At 43.4% G+C, this 20,889-nt stretch overlaps 1 protein-coding gene across 5 annotated transcripts in view; it reads left to right on the forward strand.

Annotated features, from left to right (window-relative positions):
• Positions 1–20,889, forward strand: part of SHANK2 (SH3 and multiple ankyrin repeat domains 2) — a 278,469-nt gene that overhangs the window by 1,044 nt on the left and 256,536 nt on the right. For all 5 annotated transcript variants that reach the window (XM_042022398.1, XM_042022402.1, XM_042022401.1 and 2 more), the window contains exons 2-3: positions 6,341–6,458; positions 18,035–18,104. The gene's annotated coding sequence lies outside the window, so the exon portion shown is untranslated. The remainder of the gene's footprint in view (positions 1–6,340; positions 6,459–18,034; positions 18,105–20,889) is intronic.

Consider the following 20,889-nt stretch of genomic DNA (forward strand, 5'->3'; position numbering starts at 1 on the left):
GCAGGGGATACTGAGGGAAGGAGGATGGGGCAGTGAGGGGATGAGGATAGGGCGCTGAGGGGATGAGCAAGGGATACTGAGGGAAGGAGAGCGCGGTGAGGGGATGAGGATGGGACGGTGAGGGGATGAGGATGGGGCGGTGAGGGGATGAGCAGGGGATACCGAGGGAAGGAGGGCGCGGTGAGGGCCGGACGGGCTGGTGCCGGGGGACCCGGTGCTCACGGTGGGGGGGGAGGGCAGGAAGGCTGAGGGGGGCACAAGGGCATCGTGGCTTCTTCACAAGGAGGGAAGAGTGCAGGAAGTAAGCGAGGATGTGAGGAAGGCTAAATCCTCGCTCAAACGCAGGGCGAGCTGCCCTCACGCTGTTCGTAGGGCCGCGAGCGGCAGGATGATGTAGGAGAGGGAAATATAAATGTGGATAGTGGCAAAGTGCTTTCTAAGGGCTTCCCGCAGTAGTAAAAGCAGTGGGAAATAGAATCAGGCCTTGCTTTTTAACACAGAAGAAGTCACACAGCCTCCCTGCACGTGACTGAATGGACCGGTGAATGGATTCTTCTCCTGAAAGTTTTTACATCCTTCCCTTTTTTACATCTTCCCTTCTTCCTGTGGTCTTGGCTCTGTTTAAGTCCTCTCAGAATAACCTGCCTTGTTGAAGGGACTCTCTGTCAGGGGAGGAAAAAAAAAAAGTCTTCAAAAACAAATGCTACCTTTGTTTAAAGCTATTTGTGGATCAAGGTTGTGACTTAACTGTGAAAGAGAATGGCTCTCCTTTGCTTACATTAAAAGCACAATAACACATTAAAACAATCCGAGTCTGGGGAGGTAACTGGGCTGAAATGCAATTCAGCAGAGTGAGACCTTAATGTAGATTTTACAGTACCTCATCTCTCTGGCGAACAAATAGGGAATTAGTGTTGGGGCTTTTCTTTTTGTGTGTTATTTGAAGAAATTCTTCAGGGTAGAGGTGGTAACTGATAATGTTTTCAATCTCTCCCACTTTCTTCCTGAGGCATGTAGCTATGATCTTTAAAGTCCTTTTCAAGCCAGAGCATTCTATAATTCTATGATGCACAGGTTTAGATGACAAGACAGCAAGAAAAGGGTGAAATATGGATCCACCCTTTCTTTCCAAGTTCCTGTGCTGTTTAAAAGTTGCAGCTACACTCAGTGAGCTGGAGTACCTGCTGGTAAAGGTTTTGGATTTGTTGCTGGATGCCACCACTTGTTCCCAGTCCCAAATTTGATGGCCCATATGCTCTTACATCTATCAGGTAGAAGCACTTACATATATCAGGTATTTGCAGTAATTTTCTGCAGCCCCTCCGACCTACAGCAGAGCTTTGGTGTTTCTTCTCTAGCCGCAGTGGGTTGGCCCAGAAGAAGAATTAAAGCTGCAAAAAGTAGCAGCTGAATTCAGGTAGGGAGGCTCGAAGACTGGCCCAATGCAGCGTTACTCCTGCACACCTTTTCTAGGTGTCCTGCAGTAAACTAGAATTAAGAGCCCATGAAAATACATCTGAGGGTCTGCTGCTTGCACTGTGCTCCTGGAGGGAGAGGTCCTGCAGCTTTAGGAAGTGTCTGTTGGAGGAAGGCTGGGAACTGTGGTGCTCCTTCCCAGCCCAGCCTGGAGCGCTCCAGAGAAAGTGAATTATGCAAGAGACTCCATTGGCTCGATCAAGTTTCTGACTCCGGTTTCAGTGGCAGACTTGAGTTTCACAGCTCCTGAGGCCAGCCTGTTCTGCTGGGGGCTGGAGGAGTGTTCTCAGTGTAAGAGAGCTCTGAGTTTCCAGAGAAGCCCCTCAGAGCCCCAGCGTGACGTAGGTCTTCCCGTCAAACTAGTTTTCCATTAATTAAAAAAGTAGGCATCCTAGATAGCCTGAACTCCTTGGTGATGAGGATAGTGGAGACAAGTTATTTATCTTCAGCCTTTTAATCCTTTTCTTTTTGTGACCTTTGCTTATTTTTTCTGTGTTAGTTATTCATGTCCCTGGCAGACCTGAAACAGCTTTGCTGAGACCTGCAGGAGGATCACTGCTCTATTTTCTAACTTCTCAATCTTGTCCTAATCAAAAATGTAAATCTATGCATAATGATTTGCATGTCATTAACTTCCAAAAAACACCCTCATGCTAAAATCAATGATTTTTGAAACCCAATTTTCCTGCCTGCCTGAGAAGTTACACCTGGAATTAGCAAACCACGAATTCTGAGAACATAAACTGCTTTCAGCACTGCTCTTTGCTTTTTGCTTTATTTTTTTCCCCCCAGTTCATCCAGGGAAGAACAATAAATGAAAAATATGATGACAGTGATTTTTCTAACCATTTTTCTCTCTTCAGTCTTCATACTTCAACAGAAAGTTTCAAAATTAAACATGAACAAAGTTGGCGTGGTATATTCTCACTACAGAGTCGTTTTGCCAGCACTGAACTCATCGTGATCATTTGTGAACAGAGCGTCTAACACATTCCAGAAATTCCAGGGAAATGTGGACGGGAGCCTGCAGATTTCGAGGAATACAGGGAAACCGGGAGAAAATAATGGCCTTTTGAGCTCAGCTGGCAGTGTAGCTGCCCCGGGATTTCGGTTTCCCGGGCACAGAGCTTTGTGTGTTAGCTGAAGGATCCGGCTGGGAGTGTCTGTGTGGAGCAGTCAGCAGCCCGGGATACGGCGCGGGCGCTTTGCCAGCAGTTTACAGGAGTGCTGGGAATGAGAATTCCCGGGTTCTGGCGCGGCTGTGGAGGGGCTGTCACTGCCGTCTCAGAGAGGCTGAGTGTGCGTGTTTGACGGAGGAGCCGCTGCACGTTTAAGGATAAGCAGATGAGGTGGAACTCACGTTAAAAAGCCAGGGCCTGGAATGTGCCTTTGCTATGCATGGCTTGCCCGGAACTCGGGGCTTGTTTTAATAGGCTGCCTTCAAGTCAGTGAGTCTGGGAGCCAGCACAGGGTTGCCCTGCATCAGATGCCAGAGCGTGTAACAGCTCTCCCTCTCTGGAAAAGCTTTGGAAACAGGATTAGCAGCAGTGCTGCAAGGCCCGTGTGCTGCTGGATGTGCTACACCGTGGTTACAAACGCAAAGTCGGGACCCCTTGGGAGCGAACCGAAAGTGCCGCTGCTACTCAGTGTAGCAGCTTTAACGTGTCCCTTCTTCAGGAAGGAGGGCAAACCAGTGTGCAGCAGTTCTGGTGGCACAAATAAAAGATCTGCTGCTAAATAGCAAGATGAAACGGAAGACAAACTGTGGATTGGACTGAAGTTCCAGGGATATCTGGAAAAGCATTTTGGTTTCTGTGCTAGGACACAAACAGCCGTCTGATGCCTGAGATGACGTTCACACTCAACACTGCTTCTAAGGAATTTCTGTATTAAAAGTCAAAGGTGTATGTTGAAAACAACCCCAAACAATGCTTTTTTAAGAAACACTGTGGGATGAGGACACTGTGATGAGAAGAAGCAGGAGAGGGCGGTGTGCCCGTGTTCGCTCCGGAGCATGGATTCTCCTGCTGTAGCGCGTGAGGAATGTGCATTGTGCTCAGGACACTGGGAGCACCGGGGAGGATCTTGGTAGCTGTGCATGGTTGAGCAATGGAATGCCGAATGAGGGGGTGCTGAGCTGTGCAGTCAGCGCTGTGCCAGCACCACCTCACAGGCACCAGAGACTGTGACTGCCTCCACAATTCAGTAAAATAGGCCAGTGGCTCTGCTCCATCCCCAGGGCCAAAAGGCACAGCTCCCTCCCACGTGCTGAGCTCGCTCCTCTCCAAAACAGAGTGGGACTGACCAGGCTGGCTCCAAAAAAAAAGAGTGGGAGTGACCAGACTCACTGTCAGAAATGGAGCCTTTAAATTCCTATATTTGGATTTTAAATATCGCTGATTTGGGTTTTGGTAGCACCATTGCACTTCACCAGCTCATCACTGCCATTTCAGACTCACAGTGCACGAGTGCTTTTGTTTAATTAAACTTTGCTGACAAAATATCAGCGGTGACAACATGTGAGAATTGTAATGAGGAGGCAGTTGGAAGTACACTTCTGGGACTAACATCCTTTCAATTACAAACAGGGCATGTTTGCTCTGTCTGAGTAAATTTTGAAAGTGAACTCAGAAAACCAGTTAGTTAAACTCTGAAGCTGTGAAACCAGCAGCTTCAAATTTAGAGTTCAATCACCAGAGTGTAACAGAGAATATATTCATTAGTCCTTAATCAGATTATCAAGATATTCCTCCTTTAATTTCTGTTACCGCTTCAATATAAATATTTCAAATCATCCAACCATTCCACTCTAATGAATTTTACCTGGGGATGTGAGAAGAGACTGTGCATCTTGAGTAGTTTGAATTCTGCAGTTGATACTTTCACATTGCTGTGTCTGGTAGGGGGGGGTCTGTTCCTGGGTCATTTCTCATAGCTGGTGGTCTGATGGGTTGTAGCAGCTGGAAAGAAGCCCAACTGGAGTACTGACAGAAAAATGTAGGGGAGGAAAAGGAAGAAAGAGGGCAGATGTTAAAGAAAAAGAGAAGTAGAGATGGAGAGAAATGACCAAGAGTTAGTCATAACCAGGGAGAAAGTGTTTGCAGTGGAAAAGGCAACAAGTGTTAGAAGAAGTCCTTAAAATGCCACTTATTTAATCCTGCTGGTAAAAGAATCTCTGTTTCTAGTGAAAACTGATGTCTCGGTTTCCCAACCGTGTAGCAAATATAAAATGCTTTCCCAAATTTAGCTTTACTCCCAATACACCCTTTGGCTTCCTGCATTTCTGATTGAACTGGTGCTCTGTTTCTTCATTAAGCTGTAAAAGTCACAGTTAGTCAGTTTTGCCCCTGAAAATCTATGATGTTGACTTAGGTGTAAAGGATTCTCCCCTTCTTGGGGAGCATTTAAATGTCTTGTCTCAGAATTTTTTAGTAAGAAAGCTGGACCTAAGTCTTGGTAGCTTGAGGTGTCACTGATGGTGTGTTTATACACCAGCTCCAACTGAATGTTTTAACCAAAATCTTCAATTAAGCAAAGCATGCAATGAAAGAATTTGAAATAAGACTTTTCTGGGTACATGGAGAAGCTTTAGTAATGAGAAAAGCCTGTGCACAGATCCCACGAAACCAATATTAAATGAGGGCTGGTGGCAGAAACTGTGATGTGCAGTGGCCTGGTAGTGAATTATGTTGATGTTCCTCATATATTTTGAAAGCAACTTTTCCAGGGAAGGAAAGTGATGTGAATAGAGTGTGTCACTGAGAACCATGCTGAGTTTTGGTTAAGTCACATTTTGATCAAAATTGATGTGTATCAACACTTTCTCGTCTCCCTGCTATTTTCAGATGCTTTACTGTCACACAGGGAGATGTTTTTCAGTTGATCAAAACCCAGTGTACTGAGTTCCTCCACCACAGAACATTCCCACCTGAGTCTTTCCCACTGCCACGCTGCAGATGGGGAAGAATGGGACACCTGCTCCTACTGGTCACCTCCTCTCCAGAGAGGGACTTTCAAAAGATCTGATCTGATCAAAAAGGAAGTGTAATAAAACCTGTGCCACTTGCCAGCCTCTGGATTACTCCTAGGGCATGTCCTTACAGCTTAGATATTTCCAGAGAGAGTAATTTTTAACCAGGCAGGTAAGTGGCCTGGCCTGTGGAAATCTTCCAGTAGGTCCTTCAGAGCAGCTGCTTTCCTCTAGGATGCCCCTCAGAGCATGGCATTGCTGGAGCAAGCTCAGCAGTTTGGCCCCTTAATTTAACCTGGCATGTGTTCGTGTCTGTGGCCATTGCTTCTGACAGCAGGTTTGGAAGCCCAATCCGAATGATTCTGGCTGTACAAAAACATCCTGACTTCTGAGATGATCTCTATCCAAGTAGACAACATTCTCCTAGGACCTGACTGGGTGTAGTACATTGCTATTAGTTTTGTTTCTGTGCATTACTTTAATGATGCTGCCATCAGTGCGGTGGAGTGGACAATTTCTGTCTTCTCCAGGAAATACTGGGATATGGTTTTCTCAAGCTTGTTACAGCCTGAAAAACATAAGCCAGATGATACCCATTCCTACTGCTGCTGCTCACCTACCCTTGTTACCCTCTTCAGGTTAGACCTGGCAGAGATGAAAAGTTTCAAGTGGAATGGCAATGCTTTTGGTAGACAGGCTTGTCTGCCTCTCTGCTGCAGGTTACAAGGATGTAATTCCTCTTGGTTCAAGCAGGATGTGCCAGCTGTGGGATCCTGAGGGAAGAAATGGAACTGTTCCACTTGCCATCATCATATCTCTGAAATGGGCCTGAAAGCTGCTTGGGAAGACACCACTTCACAGAAATGTAATGCTTTTCCTGCTTTTTGCTTCCAGCTCTGTTCCATCTCCTTGGATCCATTCTCTCACTGTTGGAAGGCACCGTCCCACCAGGACAGAGGAGCAGGCTCGTGCTCGTGGGTGCCTTTGGAACCGCTCCGCTTGTGGACACAAGGTGAGGTCACAGGGGGCACAGAGGCTTCTCATGGGGAAAAAGCCATCTCAGGGTCAGCACTGCATATTGCTCCTGGCCTTTCACCCCACAGGAGCTGTCTCACACCTGTGGATGCTGGTTTTTCCCTGTTTTCTGCAAAACTGAACTGAGCTCACCATTTTTCGTGGTGTTAGGGAAGGCAAACATGCACCACTTTGCCATCAGGGTCACGTTTACCTGGTAGTAAGGATCACCCTAAATGAATATTTGAAAATGTTATCACGGAGCAGCTTAACTTTTGGCAAACTTTGCTTTTCTCCTCTGGCCTTTGCACTTGTACAGTCAGGTCTGAAAATTGTGTCACTGTGAATGCTGCTTCCCCTGTCAGTCAAGGAAACTGAATGTTCAGGATAAAGCCAAGTGAAATTTCTACACTTCAAAATCCAGGGAGAACACTTGAGGAATGAAAGTGTTTGTTTTCCCTACTTGGAGGCCCTCAGCTGGTGTCAGCAGTTCTGCTGAAGTTGGTTATTTATGCCAATATTCAGACTTCAAAACTGCAAGTGTTAATGCAGAGAGCAGCCCTTAAATGCCACATGGAAGAAAATATGTCAAGGTCCCCGAAAGATTCAAACCAAAAAAAAGTAGTCCAAGGTAGTATTTTGCTTTTTTATTCTCCTTTTTTCTGTTCCCTCCCTATGATATCCCAATTACACTGTATTCCCCATTTTTCTCCTGAGGAGAGTGGTATTTCCCACACAGCTGTGTGATGTCAGTGCAGTGCCTGATATCCCATGGAGCTGGGTCATGGGACTCTGTTTCTTTATTTTCCAGGGGATGATATTTTTAATCCCAAATGTGTGTATGTCACACTGTTGGTGACTGGTGGCTTTTGCACTTCCCCTTCTATAGAGGACGTGATCTTCATTTTTAATGAGTTCCCGAAATAAACACCTTCTTCTGTCTCAAAGCAGAAAAGAGAAAAAGGAGCCTTTTCAAAGTTCAGCTGAAAACTTGAACATCTCCTTGAAATTTTCTCTCCTGTGGTAACCCACCTGTTTGATATGGCTTTCTCTTTTGTTAACAAAGCTGGGCTAAAACTTTGAGGATTACTCTGAAACTTTCCTCCCATGAGACTTCAGATTGACAAAGAAGATATAAAACTTCATTAAATTAAACTCATCAAACTGTTTATTGCTTCCCTTTTTTTTGCAAAGCTCCCTTACTTGCCAGACCAGATGGGACAAAAATACAGTGCAAATTATGCTGAATGCAGCAGCTTGGCTCTCACTAATACCCTTTTAGGAGAAAATACATATTGAATTTTTTGGTACAGTTTGCTCATGTTTATGTTTTTTATTCAGAGTGGCAGAATATTGTGTAGTCCAAAATGACATGTGCAGTAGTATATTCATTTAATTGCTATTTGTTGGTATTAAAAGTCTATCATTTTTAACCTAAACTGAAAAGAATATCCTGCTGAGATCTTCAGATATCAACATTCCCTTACTGGTCATCCGGAAGTGTGAAATGGTCCTGTGAAGTGTAATCTAAATAAAAACTTTTCATAATTTATGCTCCATATGAGTGTAATCATTAACCCAAGCCTTGCTCCACAATGTTGTTGCAATTTCTGTTTTCATTTGTTTTCTTCTTAGCCCTCTCAGCATTTGGCTGCAGCTGAATTCTTTATGAAATTGCTGTTTAGTGGTTCAGCTTGTCTCCAGTCTGCCAGCTTCTGCTTTGAAAATTACTTAGTCTCTTTTTAAGATTAAAAACCTGCTTGAACTACATGGTAGTTTTAGCTTTTCAGTTTGAAATTTGGATTTTTTTTATTTGTTTGTAAACAGTTTATTCTACTGTACTCTCTCAGTAAGTAACTATAAATGATAAATTTTATTATGGCAAAAAAATATATATTTAAGTTAGGCTTTAGTTTGTCTTACCCACAGGACTGACATGCAATTTATCCCAAGTGAAAAAACCCCAACCCACTTTAAGTGGTCTTTATAAAGCAGTTTATAAAGTGCAGTCAATATGAATGAAAATTGGTCTGATTTTATTTTTTAAAGTCTATACTGGATGAGTATCTGATGCTTAAGGAAGGACTTTCCCAACAGGGCAAATATGCTGCAATATCACGGAGGTCGTGGATTAAGTTGGGAACCGTTGTTCATTGGGCTGAAAGCTGGAATTTGGGTTTAAGGTTTGGTTTAGAATGGATAAAGTACATTTTTGCACAGTGGATGTTGTACTGTGTGGGCTTTGCAGAATGTGACTACAAAGACAAAGCTTTTGATAAGGGTAAGAGTCTTCTGGGAGCAGTGCAAGGAGATTTCCACTGCTGCTCTCTGAGCAGGACCAGGGTAAGCTCAGACTGCTGCACCTGAGAGCTGCTGAACTGAGGAGTGTGTCCACCTCAGCCTTGCTGTTCTCTGCTCCGTGTGGAAGGAAAACCTCAGCAAAGCTGGCAACAAAGCACTGCCAGCACAATGGCTGTTGGAAGGCTCTTAGGAATTGTGCTTTGTTTGGGAGAAAGAGAAATTGACTTTTTTTGTATTTTCTCTCTATGAAATGATGCCTTGATGGATGCCAGGTTTTCAGAGCTTCTAGGTAGTCCAAAAATAAACCTCAGTGCATTGTGGGGAAACTTGGTAAGCTCTTAATAGAAAATACTACATCTCAGGTGGGACTTCCACTGATAAGGTTGTGTTCTAATCTGTTCACAACATTGTTTGCAAATTGAACGATGGATAATGAGCATGAATAACCAATTTGCTAATTGTGCTGCTAACAGGTTATTAACAGCTGATCCTGTTTGCACTAAGTGATGATACTTGTTTCAGGTTGCTTCCTATTGTGTTTAGCAGTATTAATGAGGCACACGAGATGCTCATGTGATTTGTCCTCTGAAGGATCTCCCAGTTTGTCTGGGGTTGGTAATGCCATCATGTTCATGATGCCAATAGGAAAATTATAAAGATAGGGCTGGTTGGAGCTGAGGTGCTGTGGAGATGCAGCCACTCACACCACACTGCTGTCCAGGCAGGAAAAGAAAAGGGCTGGGCCTGAGTTTCACATATTTATAGCATGATTTAATATATTTGACTTTGGTTTTTATTTCTTTCCCGACATCCCAGTTATTCTTGTGAATGCAGCATGGAAAACTGACATTTGCACAACACTGTCTTTCTGGATTGGGAATAATTAGCTCCATTTCCAATGCTGTGTGTTTGGAATTGGTTTTGCCCATGTCACTTCATGTTAATCAACCTCCTATTCAAAATGCCTTTTCCTTTCCCAGTCATCTCTCTCCTGCTGCTGCCTGTGACCAGCTTCTCTCCTCCCTTCAGCTTTCTCCCAAACCTTGTCAAAAGTTAAGCTGGAAACACTTGGAGAGTGACCTAAGTTTTGCTATTTGCTGCAGCTCCACAGACAACCCCTGGTTCCTTCCCTGTAGGAAATGGGACCCAGAGCTGTTCTTTGGAGGAAGAGCACTCGTGGGAATCCCCTGGGATAGCTCAGGATGGTTCGGCTGCTCAGATCTTACTCTGGATTATTGCCAATAGTGGCTTTTGCAACTGTTCTGTGCTCCCTGCTGTTCTTTCTTTCACATAACCAGGAAAGCATTCTCTGTCACCTGGAGATTAAAGAATTGCTTAATGGAAGCCTTATACATCTTCCAGCAAATGAGTGTCTTTGTATTTCACACACACAAATGTACTCTTTGAAGTTCCAGGGACTTTCTCTCTCTTTTATTTTTTTTTCTGTGGTGCACCTTAGAATTGTGTCTCAGGTCAGGGTGACATGGTGCACATTACTTTTGCTTTGTTCCTCACAGTCACACACCTTGTCTTTTCAGGGCGAGGAAAGGAAGGGCTGTTTCTCTCTGAGGTTGCATTTGAATAAAAATACTCTGTTTCTCAAGGCAGTGATCACTCAGAGGCTGCAGCTACCCTTTGTATATTGAATTTTTGAGTTCACTTGCCAGGCTGCATGGCCATATACTGTTTAGGGGCATATTAACATACATTTTTGCAGCATGGAAGGTCAGTTCTGCACACAGCAATCTCCACGTTTGTAGAGCTGCTCTAGTGATCTTTAATAGCTGAGTGTCTTTTTATAGGTGTGTATGACTTCTTCAATACCTTACTTTTGGGGCATAAATTTTCTTAGTATTACATTATTTCACAGTTTTTATGGGGTTAAGCAAACAACTCTGTGGATAACAAAACTAAGTCACGTGGGCAAGACTGACTAACCTGTGCCAGGGAAGGGAACAAACTGAATAGAAGAAACACATGACAAAAGACAGAGTGGCCCATATTTGAAAGTGACAGAAAAATCTATGTGCTTTCTTTAATTGTACTTTGTGTACTCTAGGCAGTGCCAACTTTGTACAAATGGAAGACCTTAAATTGCATTGATCAGATGAGAAGGGATGCAGTGCTAAATAAACCCCCTGTGGAAAGAATAGGTGGTGCTCTGTGCAGCAGATACTTATTGGAAAATCCAAACAAATAAATTGATGCCTGGCATAACTCTGCTGCAATATGTTATGTGAGCAAGGAATTTATATCTGTGGCTCAGATGCTCTGTTGGTATTAGTAAATGAAATCTCACTCTGTGGTGATTCAGAGAAGGGACAGCGTTTTTCACTTCTCCCCAGACCTTAAATTCAGCACTTTGATTCAGCACCCAGAGCCAGTACAGCAAAGAGCCTCAGTGCAGAGCGAAGCCAGGGCAGGGCTGGCACACCAGAGCCAAGCTCATCTCGCAGCACTGGGGGTGTCACAGCAGCGCAGGTGACACTCTCGGGGGATGATGTGCTCAGCGAGGGGCAGTGTGCGTGACACGGCCCTGTCTCACGGCTGCTCCACTGGAGACAGCTGGACTCAAGTGTCCTTTACATGAAATGTCAGGAGCTGCCTTCTTGGGGGTTTCTTTTCCAGCTGTAATTCTCCTGTAATGAGCATTTCAGCAAAGGTAAATAAGTAGTGTATAGTTTGCTTGATTGGCATGGGTTTTATTGGTCCAGCTTGAGCTCTCCCTTGAGATTTGGGTACATCTGTCAGTTTTATTCTCTTTTCTCCCACCCCTTTACCAGGGATGTATTTGCCTGGGAGCAGTGGCTTCCCTGGGGATGCTGGGTTGTTAAGGAGACTCGAAATTTGTACCTGCTTGTTTTGAACCAAGATTGTTATCTTAATGCATTGCTTGCATGTGGCTGTCCAAAATGCACATACGCTTATTAATTTCTAAGTTGTGAAAGCTTCTATGTTCTTCCATTTGTTGTGCTTCCAGCTTCCTTGAATCTTGGTTGTTGCTATCTGTGCTCCTGAGGGAAAGAACAGAATCCTATCTCATCTAGGATTGGGTTAGGAGTCCATGTCCCAGATCCTTTTGATCTGGGAGAAGCTGAACAACCTGTATTTTGACAAGCAACCTACAATTTTTAAGTTGTGTGTGCTTTTCCCTTTGTGTTACTCGTTTTGCTTATAATTTTCTCCATGGAAAACCTGTGTGCCATCACCTTAATTAGGCCTGATGATTTTCTTGAGATCACACGGCTGCAGCTCTTAACCTTTGTGGCTTGTTATGTGTGTGGTGTTCTCCTTGCTAGACCTTCACCAAATTTTAGATTAGCAGAGATGTTTTCTTTATTATTGAGATGACTGTCGTAGTTTTAGTAAGAATGGTTCAATCTTCCAGGAGAGACTGATACACTTATTTGAAAATTATTTGAAATATTGCACTTTAAAGTACCTTGCATTTCTCTTTCACTTAAATACTGCTAGTGATATAAACCCTTTTTTAACCCAATGCCCCCAAATACTAACAATCCTGTCCACTTTCACCAACCTGAATGGGCTGCCAAGGAACTGAACAGGATGGGGTTGGGTTGACCTGTGTGTTCACTCCTGTGGAGCTGCAGGCAAGATGTGGCAGCTGAATAATTCATTTGTGAGCAGGTCACCAGGGCTGTCCTTGCACAGGTCAGTCACGATGCTGGGCTCTCTTCCCCTTTCATTACTTCATCTTTCATCTCTCTCCACTTAGCATAGCTCAGCCAGCAAAGTTAATAGATTCCCATCTTTCACTAAAATTCCTGTCTTGAAGGGGATGATAAAGAAGCAGAGGCTGCAGCTGCCCTCAGTGATTTGTGATTTATAACTGAGGGGAGAGATCTCCCTCCTGTTGTCACAACAGTGACAAGTGTTGCCACAACGCAGCAGTGATTGTTTAGATGGGACATGTAAATAAAACAGAGCCATCTGGACTGCTAAAAACACAGCAAACACAGAATTCTGCTACTGGGAGTGGATTCAGGCTGTTTCTCCCTTTTAGGTAACTGGAATCTGTGGATTTCTTTCACTTCTTGGAAGTATTTTTTTCTTTTGGTTAACAGCTGGTAACATTTACAACCCTTGGAAAGTGCTGAAGTCTAAAAAACTACCAGCCTGCCTTTTTTGGGTACACATAGTCAACAGGTTTTCCTTTGAGCTAAGGCTCAACATCCAGTTTCAGGATAGGTAGGAAATGGGTACAAGTTTTCCTGTGAATCTGAGTTTCAAAGTTCTCCACCTTCTCATAGAACAAGAGACCAGAAAATGTTCAGTGCAAAAATTAGGATTGAATTCATTGAGTTGGACAGAACTGAGGAGTTACATGAAAAATTACATCCAAGGCGAGCACCTGCGGGCTCCTTGGAGAGCTTTTATTATTTAGCAGTTATCAGGGATTTCTGCAGTATTTGGAAATGAAATAATTATGAGCCATGAATTGAGGCCACATTTTTCTTTCATCACTGATTGCTGATAATTTGCAGTAGTCCTTACTACTTTAAATATATTGCCATTTTATGTTTAGATAAGCACAGGAAGGAGGGGTTTTTCATTCCATAGCTGAATATTTGTTTAACCTACTATGATCAGGCAGCCAAAATGCAAGATCTGATGTTAAACCTATCTGGAATTATATTATTAGTTATATGTTGTGTCTTTAAGTGCCTTCAAAGAGGCAATGTGGGGGACTGTGGAGATTCTCTGTCTTTAATGTATACAAAATTAGCAGTGCATATTTATATTGTTGGGATTTGGACTGGAATTACATTCTGGGATTTAGTTTTTTGCTGCTAGCGTGAACTTGCTGCCATAAGCAGTGAATAATCTGAAGGCACAAAGCATCTGGCGCTTCTGAAGATCATTCTTTGCTACCACACAATATACAAGCATTTGGGCCATTATGTTTAGGCTGCTGAGGAAAAAAAGATGAGAGTAGTGGAGCATAGCAAAAACACCAAGAGAGACACAAATATGTGAGTTCATTCCAGCAAGTGTTTGAGCAGCTGTAGACTTCATATTTAGTTCTGAAAAGGTCCGTGTGGAATTCTATTCAGAATTTTAAATATGTGGCCAAATATGGTGTCTCCTGATGAATAAAATAACTATTTTTCCACTTCCTTGAACAGTTTTCCTGTTTCTGTTTGCATTTCCACCTTGTGACCAGTCTTTGTTTGCTCTGGCTTTACATAATGGCCGGATTAGCTGATGGTAGCCTCCCAAAATCTCAGGTAGCTCTTCCCTTGCTATGCTCATTTTTCAGCTCATTGCCTTGTTCTTTGCTGAGCTGGAATCAAATCAGGTTTGGTTATTACAGCTCTCCCAGGCAGGATTTGTGCTGGAGACACAAGACTTGGTCTAGTGCTTCCCTCAGTATTTGAGCTCTCAGTTTAACTCGGGGGAAAGGGCAGAATTCAGTGTGTGTGTGGGGGGGGGATCTATTAGTGCTAAAGACATCTGGGAGTCTCTGAGAATTGCTAAGCTAATGGACTGCCTGCAGCCTGACAGTGCAAAGTGCCTTCAGCTCCCTATAAATTACATGAGTTTTCTGTTAGAGCAGCAGTCAGGACTTCCATGCAGCATAACTGGCCTGGCTTTAGCAGGTTTTTAGCTAAAATGGGTCATGTTAAGGGTTCTGTAGTCCAGTGAGCTCTGCTGGTATTCATGTTCTGCAGACATCAGGTATAAATTACCTTTGATTTCAGTGGCTGCTAGGAAAAATATGAGCCAATGTGCTACCAAGAGGGTCCTCAAGGTGGATGGCATTTTTATGTACCTGGCGACAGAGAAAACAGGATGCTCTGATAGTGTTTGTGTTCAGAAAGGTTAGGGTTAAATGAACGAAATGTGCCATTTGAAGTTGTATTAATTTAGGCGTGCTCATCCTGTCACTGAATGCTCCCAAGAGCTTCATTTTTGAGTGTTACAGTGTATCCCTTTTCTGTGCTGGTCGTCATAAATTAGCAGGGATGGATGTTTCTCTGTGGCTGTGCAGGCATCTGTGCTGATAAGCTGGCTGGTCAGCTGGGAGCCAGCTCAGAAACAGAAACTGGGAATTCTCTGGCATTGGAAGGGAATTAAGAAGTTAGGCAGAAATATCCACTCGAGATTGCTGATAGGTGATTTTTCTTTGATGATGATTTTTCTTGGCTTGTTTGTGTGAGTCAGAATAAATGCATGATGTAGTTGAATTTATTTTTGGTTAGTAACTTTTACTTTCCTAGGTGTGCACCTGGGCCTAGAGAAACACCCCCAAACAGGGCTACCTTCCTGCACGGGAAATTCCTTGAACTGTGAAAAAAGGAACGGGAAAATCTTGACATTTTCATTCCGCTTGCTAAAATTCATCCAATTCTTGGAACGTTTTGTCATTTTGCCAGATCTGGGGGAAGGTTTGCCCTGTGTCAGATCTTTTGGGAATGTTCCCTCTGCACCGCAGTGGTACAGCACGGGCTTTCCTCCAGCAGTGGCAGCAGCTGGGCTTGGGAGGCAGCGTCCCGGCTGATTCGCCGGGGGGAAGAGAGCAGGGACAAGGAGCTGAGGAGGGAGGCGTATAAATACGGCACGGCTGCAGCTCTGCTGCTCCCTGAACCAAGCTACCACTGCTACAGTGCACTCTGCAAAAATGCCACATCCCTTCACTGCTCAGCACTGAACCGTGTGGAAATCACCAACTGCACTTTTTTGGGGTTGGCTTGGAGTTACCCTGGCTTTTTATCGATTGATTTGATCAGGAAAACGGCTTGTGGGACTGTGCTGTCAGCCTTTCCTCCCTTCCTTATCCATCTCCTTCCACTTTCCAATGGCTCTGGAATTTACTACTGAACTTCAGCCAAAGTTTTTAAAGGATCAGAAATCCCTGAAGTTTGTTCCTACAAACATGTTAGAAATGAGTGATGAGGTGTAGGAGAGAACCCCACTGGAGCTCCCATGGAGGGAAAAGCACGTTGCCTTTCGTGGTTGGTGTTTTTCCTGAGGGATGAGCCTGTGCATGGGCCCTGCTGTCTTGCCCAGCCACACATGGAAGCGATGTCTGGAAGGGAAACCTCCTGCAGTAGGAAGTGCTGGGGATGTGCAGTGACTGAGGATTTCACAGCACAGAGATTTATTTAGGGATGCGAGGCTCTGAGACAAAGAGGAGCTTCTGCTCAGCTGATCCTTTGCTTGATGAGAGGGAAAAGCAGGATCTGTGAGGGGACTTGGTTTTTGTCTGCCAATGGGTGTTAAGAGAATCCTTTTGCAGAAACAGAGAGGGCAGTTGCTCACTCTTCCAGTGGCAGTGTCTTTCTCCACTGTGTAACATACCCAGTCTCATTAAGAAGCCAGGATTGGCATAATTTATTTTTTCCTATGAATTTGCAGTATGTAAATACTCTCATTTAAAGAGCTTTTCCCAGCTCTTGGCAAGACATGGGTTTACAAGTTGATTTGCTTATCCTTAGGGTTAGCTCTGGACAGCACAGTGAAAAACAAGTCAACATCCAAAATGCAAAGTGGAATCATGCAGCTGGGTAAGTTTTTGTAAGTAGAAGAGTTTGGCCTCCACTCAGAAGAAACAGCTGGCATTTCCCTCTCTTCCACAATCAAGTGCAAAGATTCCCTGCAAGGAATTTATTTGTGTAGGGTATTTAGTAGCTGAATACTTAACATTTATGTTCCCTCCATTATTTTTGTTGTTTACCAACAATGTCCAAAATATTTGCCTAAGGTGCAAGCTGTTGCTGTGGCCTTACCTTTATTCAGTCTTAGCAATATCTGTCCCAAATTGACCAAGCTGTAAATCTTCCTTAAATGTAGCAAAGCCTGGTCTTGGAATATGTTGAGCTGATGTGTCAGCATTTGAGAGCAAATTTGGAAAGTTTTATCTCTGATATATCCACTCCCAGGTTATTCTTCCTCTCTCTGGTTCCATTTAGAAACTGAAAGCTGGTGTATGTAAGAGAGTTCAAAAGTAGAAGCAGTTTAACCCATCTCAGAGATTAAGAAACCTGTTAGGTCAGTTTATTTTGCTTTACTTTCAATCTGCTGACTTCTTTTCTTGCACAGATTCTGGTTTTTGCGTTGTGAGAAACAGCTGTTGAATTTTTTACCTACCTTTCCTGCAGCCCCAGTGGTCATGGAGATCACATTTTTATCTCCCACCCTAAAAATGCCAAACCTACCAGGTTTAATCTCAAATGCAGCTGGCACTGGTACAAAATACAGTAATTCAGTGTGGGAAATGTCCTTCAATAGTTCTTTTGTTGCTGCTGAAGGAGCAGAATCACACAGGTGCTGGAGACAAATTTGCAAGTATTTTCTTCCTACTCGGAACATTTTGGATAGGAACGTTTATTTTTAGTGAAGTATGTTGAAGTCTATCTTTAAAATAACGAATGGGCTTAAATACACTGAAAGTATAACAATCCAGCAGTATTTTCTGATGGAGACCCATACAGCAGAGCACAACAAGAGGAAGAGTTTGTCAAACTTGCTGTTGCAGTGGAAATACCTGGATTTTCCCTTCCATTTATATCTCCATAAAGAGGAAAATACAGAACAGGAAAGAATTTTGTTCAGCATGAGCTTCTAGCCATCAAAGAAGGCAATGAGATTCGAATCCAGTCATGCACGCTTGGGAGCACAGCTGGGTATGGATGCCTGGATCCATGCTATGCCCAGAGATGGACTGTGGTGCTCAGCACATGTTTGCTGGTTTGGGAATCCCTTTGGGGGCCTGCAGACAGCAGACCCTAATTTCAGGATCTCAGCTGGACTTGTGGGGAGCAAAACCAAGCATCTTGCTGCTCGTACTTGGGCTGTTCAGCAGATGCACATTCCTGGGATGCTCAGAGCTTTGGCAAGACTTAAATCAAGGAGATGTTTGTGGGAAGCAGCGAGGAGCACCTTTCACCTTCTGTCAGATCTGGCCTGAAATGATGTCTTTCTTGATAACCAGAAGAGCCTATTTTTGTCTCAGTACTGACTTCATGCTGCCAGAAGCACTCTGGAGAGAGTGAAGCCATGGCAGGCTCTGCCCTTGCAAATATATGCATAATATTTAGGTTACAGTATGAGGAATACTTTGGAATCCAATTTGCAACGTAGTAAACTTCCTCTCTTCTTCTCCTAGCAAAATCTCCTTTGTGAAAAAAAAAAAAAAAAAAAAATCTCCTTGAGTGTTTCTGCTTTATAGAATTTAAATAGGCTGGGCATTGGGTCACTTAATTTCTTTCTTCCTCTCTAAATCTTTACATCTTTCTGTGTTTTTTTCAGGAATCTGAGATGAAAGAGAACTAGATTCTGATGATCATCTTGACATTGTTACTGTCACCTGTGTTGACAGGTAAGTGTGCCAAGCTGGTTTTGGAGAGAAAATGTTTAAATTATTTGTGTCAGGTGGGCAAACCTACAGTTACAACCCAGGACCTCAGTGCTGGGTTGTGCTGGATTCTGCAAGGTGAGTGTTTCAACAAACAGACGGTCAAAAATGCTTCAAAAATCTGCTTGATCTCCAGCAAGGAAAATGTTCCTCCTTCTGCTTTATGGTGTTGGGTGGGTTACAGAAATGATCTCCGAGCAGAGGAATTTGCAGCTGAACTGCAGCCTGGAGTGAAGGTGGCTGGAAGCTCTTGTTGACTTTTATCATCCTCCTCCTCCTCCCCAAAGTAGCTGAAATATGAACTAGCAGGTAGACTGAAGTTATCTTGTGTTAGACGTGACAACCCCCCTGTTTTTATCTAGGAGCAATTTATTAATGAGGTCCCTGCAAATTTGCAGCTGATATTAGAACTGGATGAAGAATTTCTTGGCTTTTGTACTGTCACACAGTTAGGTGAGAACTGATGGACTCGAGCCTCTTGTGATACAGCACAATCATACTTCTTTTATCTCTTTTACCTTACCTAAATGCTGCATTTTCAGTGTTTCCTGTTAATAAAGACTTCTAGTCTCTACATTTATTATAAATGTCTTTATCTTTGCTTTTCTCTGATTGTTTCAAAACACTGTTCAAAAAGTTTTGGCAGCACCCTGGAGATGATTTAGAACTTCTTATGCAAAACAATTTCTTGAAGTAAGGTTTTTTTCTTGGCTTCCAGTTCAATCATTACAAAATAATTAATTGAAACATGAAACTCAGAAATCAGAAAACTAGAACAAAAAGGACACTGGTTGAAAATTAGGTTTCCTTTGGTAAAGCCTGATGCTTCTGTATGATCTGAAAACTAAAAACCTCATTTTCTCTGTGATAAGAGGAACTGAAGGTGCCTTTTCTTGCACTGGCTGCTGCAAGTGCCTGTGTCAATGTGCATTTATGAACACAGGTCAAGGATTAGATAGTGAACTCTAGCAGTGCCTTTGGATGAGCACTGGAAGGAGAGTGAAAATACAAAAATTATGTAAAATGCGTAAGATGGACTGCTGTAAAGTGTGTGGTGACATGGAGCAGTATAATTTGGAGCAGTAGTCTGTAAAAATGGAAAAAGGAGAAGGAGATGTAAAAAATGTGTGTGCCTCAAAGCTCAGTCCAACAAATTTCTCTCTTATCAGGGCATTTAATAATTGACTGTTTGCCTCTGTGGTAGGGCCACTATCAAAGATAAACACACCAATCTGAAGAGAGAGGTGCAGAAACAGGTGTGCAAATTTGGGTTTTAAGTGTTGTGTTTGACAATGTGTTGAGTTGATGGGAATAACTGTGTTCTATTGGCTGAAAGGTTTAAGTTTGCAGAGACACCTTCCACTATCCCAGGGTGTTCCAAGCCCTGTCCAACCTGGCCTGGAACACTTCCAGGGATCCAGGGTCAGCCACAGCTTCTCTGGGCACCCTGTGCCAGGGCCTCAGCACCTCCTGAGTAAAGAATTTCTTCTTGATCTAAATCTCTCCTCTTTCAGTTTAAAGCCGTTCCCCCTCGTCCTGTCAGTAGCTGCCTGTGGAAAAAGTCACTCTCCTTCTTTTATATAAGCCCCCTTTAAGAAGCATGTAAGAAAATTCAGCTGATATGCAGAAATGGTCACTCTCCATGTGACTGAAAAACCAAGGGGAGAAGAGAAGTTTGGGTTTATTAAGAACTGCAGAAAACTTTTGAGGTGAGGCAGGTAATGATGGCAAGTGTGAAAAAAACCCCAAAACCAACTGTGAGGGAGACTAAATAAAAGGTGTGGGAGAACATTAAGTAGACATAAAGCCTAACAGCAAATCTCTTTTAAAAAAGTATTTCTAGTTTTATGTTAATGCTGAAAAGGGCTTTTCTCGTGCCAGCTCTGCCTCCTTCGTTCCTGCAAACACCAAAGCAGAGAGAGGGTTTTGTAAATCTCATTGATGGGTATGTCCTGAAGGATTTGGTTCATATGATGGGCTTAATTATTGCCTTCCCTGCTCAGCTGCATTACAGGGAAAGCAGAGCTGCCTGGATGCTGTTCCTCCCCTCTGACGAGGCACAGGCACAGGTAGCTCTGGCGGCATCAGCAGCAGCGTCGGGAAATGAGCTTTGCATCACAATTGTTCACAGCAGCAGTGCACCTGGAGGCACTGGAGCAGCAACGTGAGGGTGCCTCTTACAGGGTCACCCCAGCCCCCAGTTTTATAGAAACCCAGGAGGCCTTCCAGGCACAGTGTTCCGGGATCACTGCTTGTCATTCCTAGGAAGTCACGGTCACACCTGGGTGTCCTTCACAAAGGTTCTGTCAAATCCTGTACTGGCAGCTGCTCTCATTTAATAAGATCTTTTCCTGAATACTTTCTCTGTGGCACAAACTGATAGTAGTATGCCTGGAGTGCAAGTGATGCTGGTTTTCTTATTAGGATTATTTTCTATCCTGATTCAATCAAGATATATGTATTTTTAAGTGCTTTTATACTCAGTTTGCATATCTTGATTAGACTGTGATAATTTCCATGGCTGGAATCTCCGAAGTGTGCTGTCAAGAAATTATAAATGGTAATGAATTCACTTAATCAGGACTTCCAGGAGTACAATCAACATGAAATCTAGTCAATTAGAAATAAATCTGTTTAAAGTATTTCTGGTTCTCCAACAGCCTCATTTGAGGCCTTATGTTACCTGGGACTGAGTTAGAGACCTATGCAGACAGGTAGAAAATACACTTTGTAAGGAAATCACTGTAAG

The sequence above is a fragment of the Corvus kubaryi genome, unplaced genomic scaffold, assembly GCF_017639235.1.
Source record: "Corvus kubaryi isolate FWS band 111438036 unplaced genomic scaffold, C.kubaryi_AGA036_p1.0 37201, whole genome shotgun sequence".
In the NCBI taxonomy this organism is placed as follows: Eukaryota; Metazoa; Chordata; class Aves; order Passeriformes; family Corvidae; genus Corvus; species Corvus kubaryi.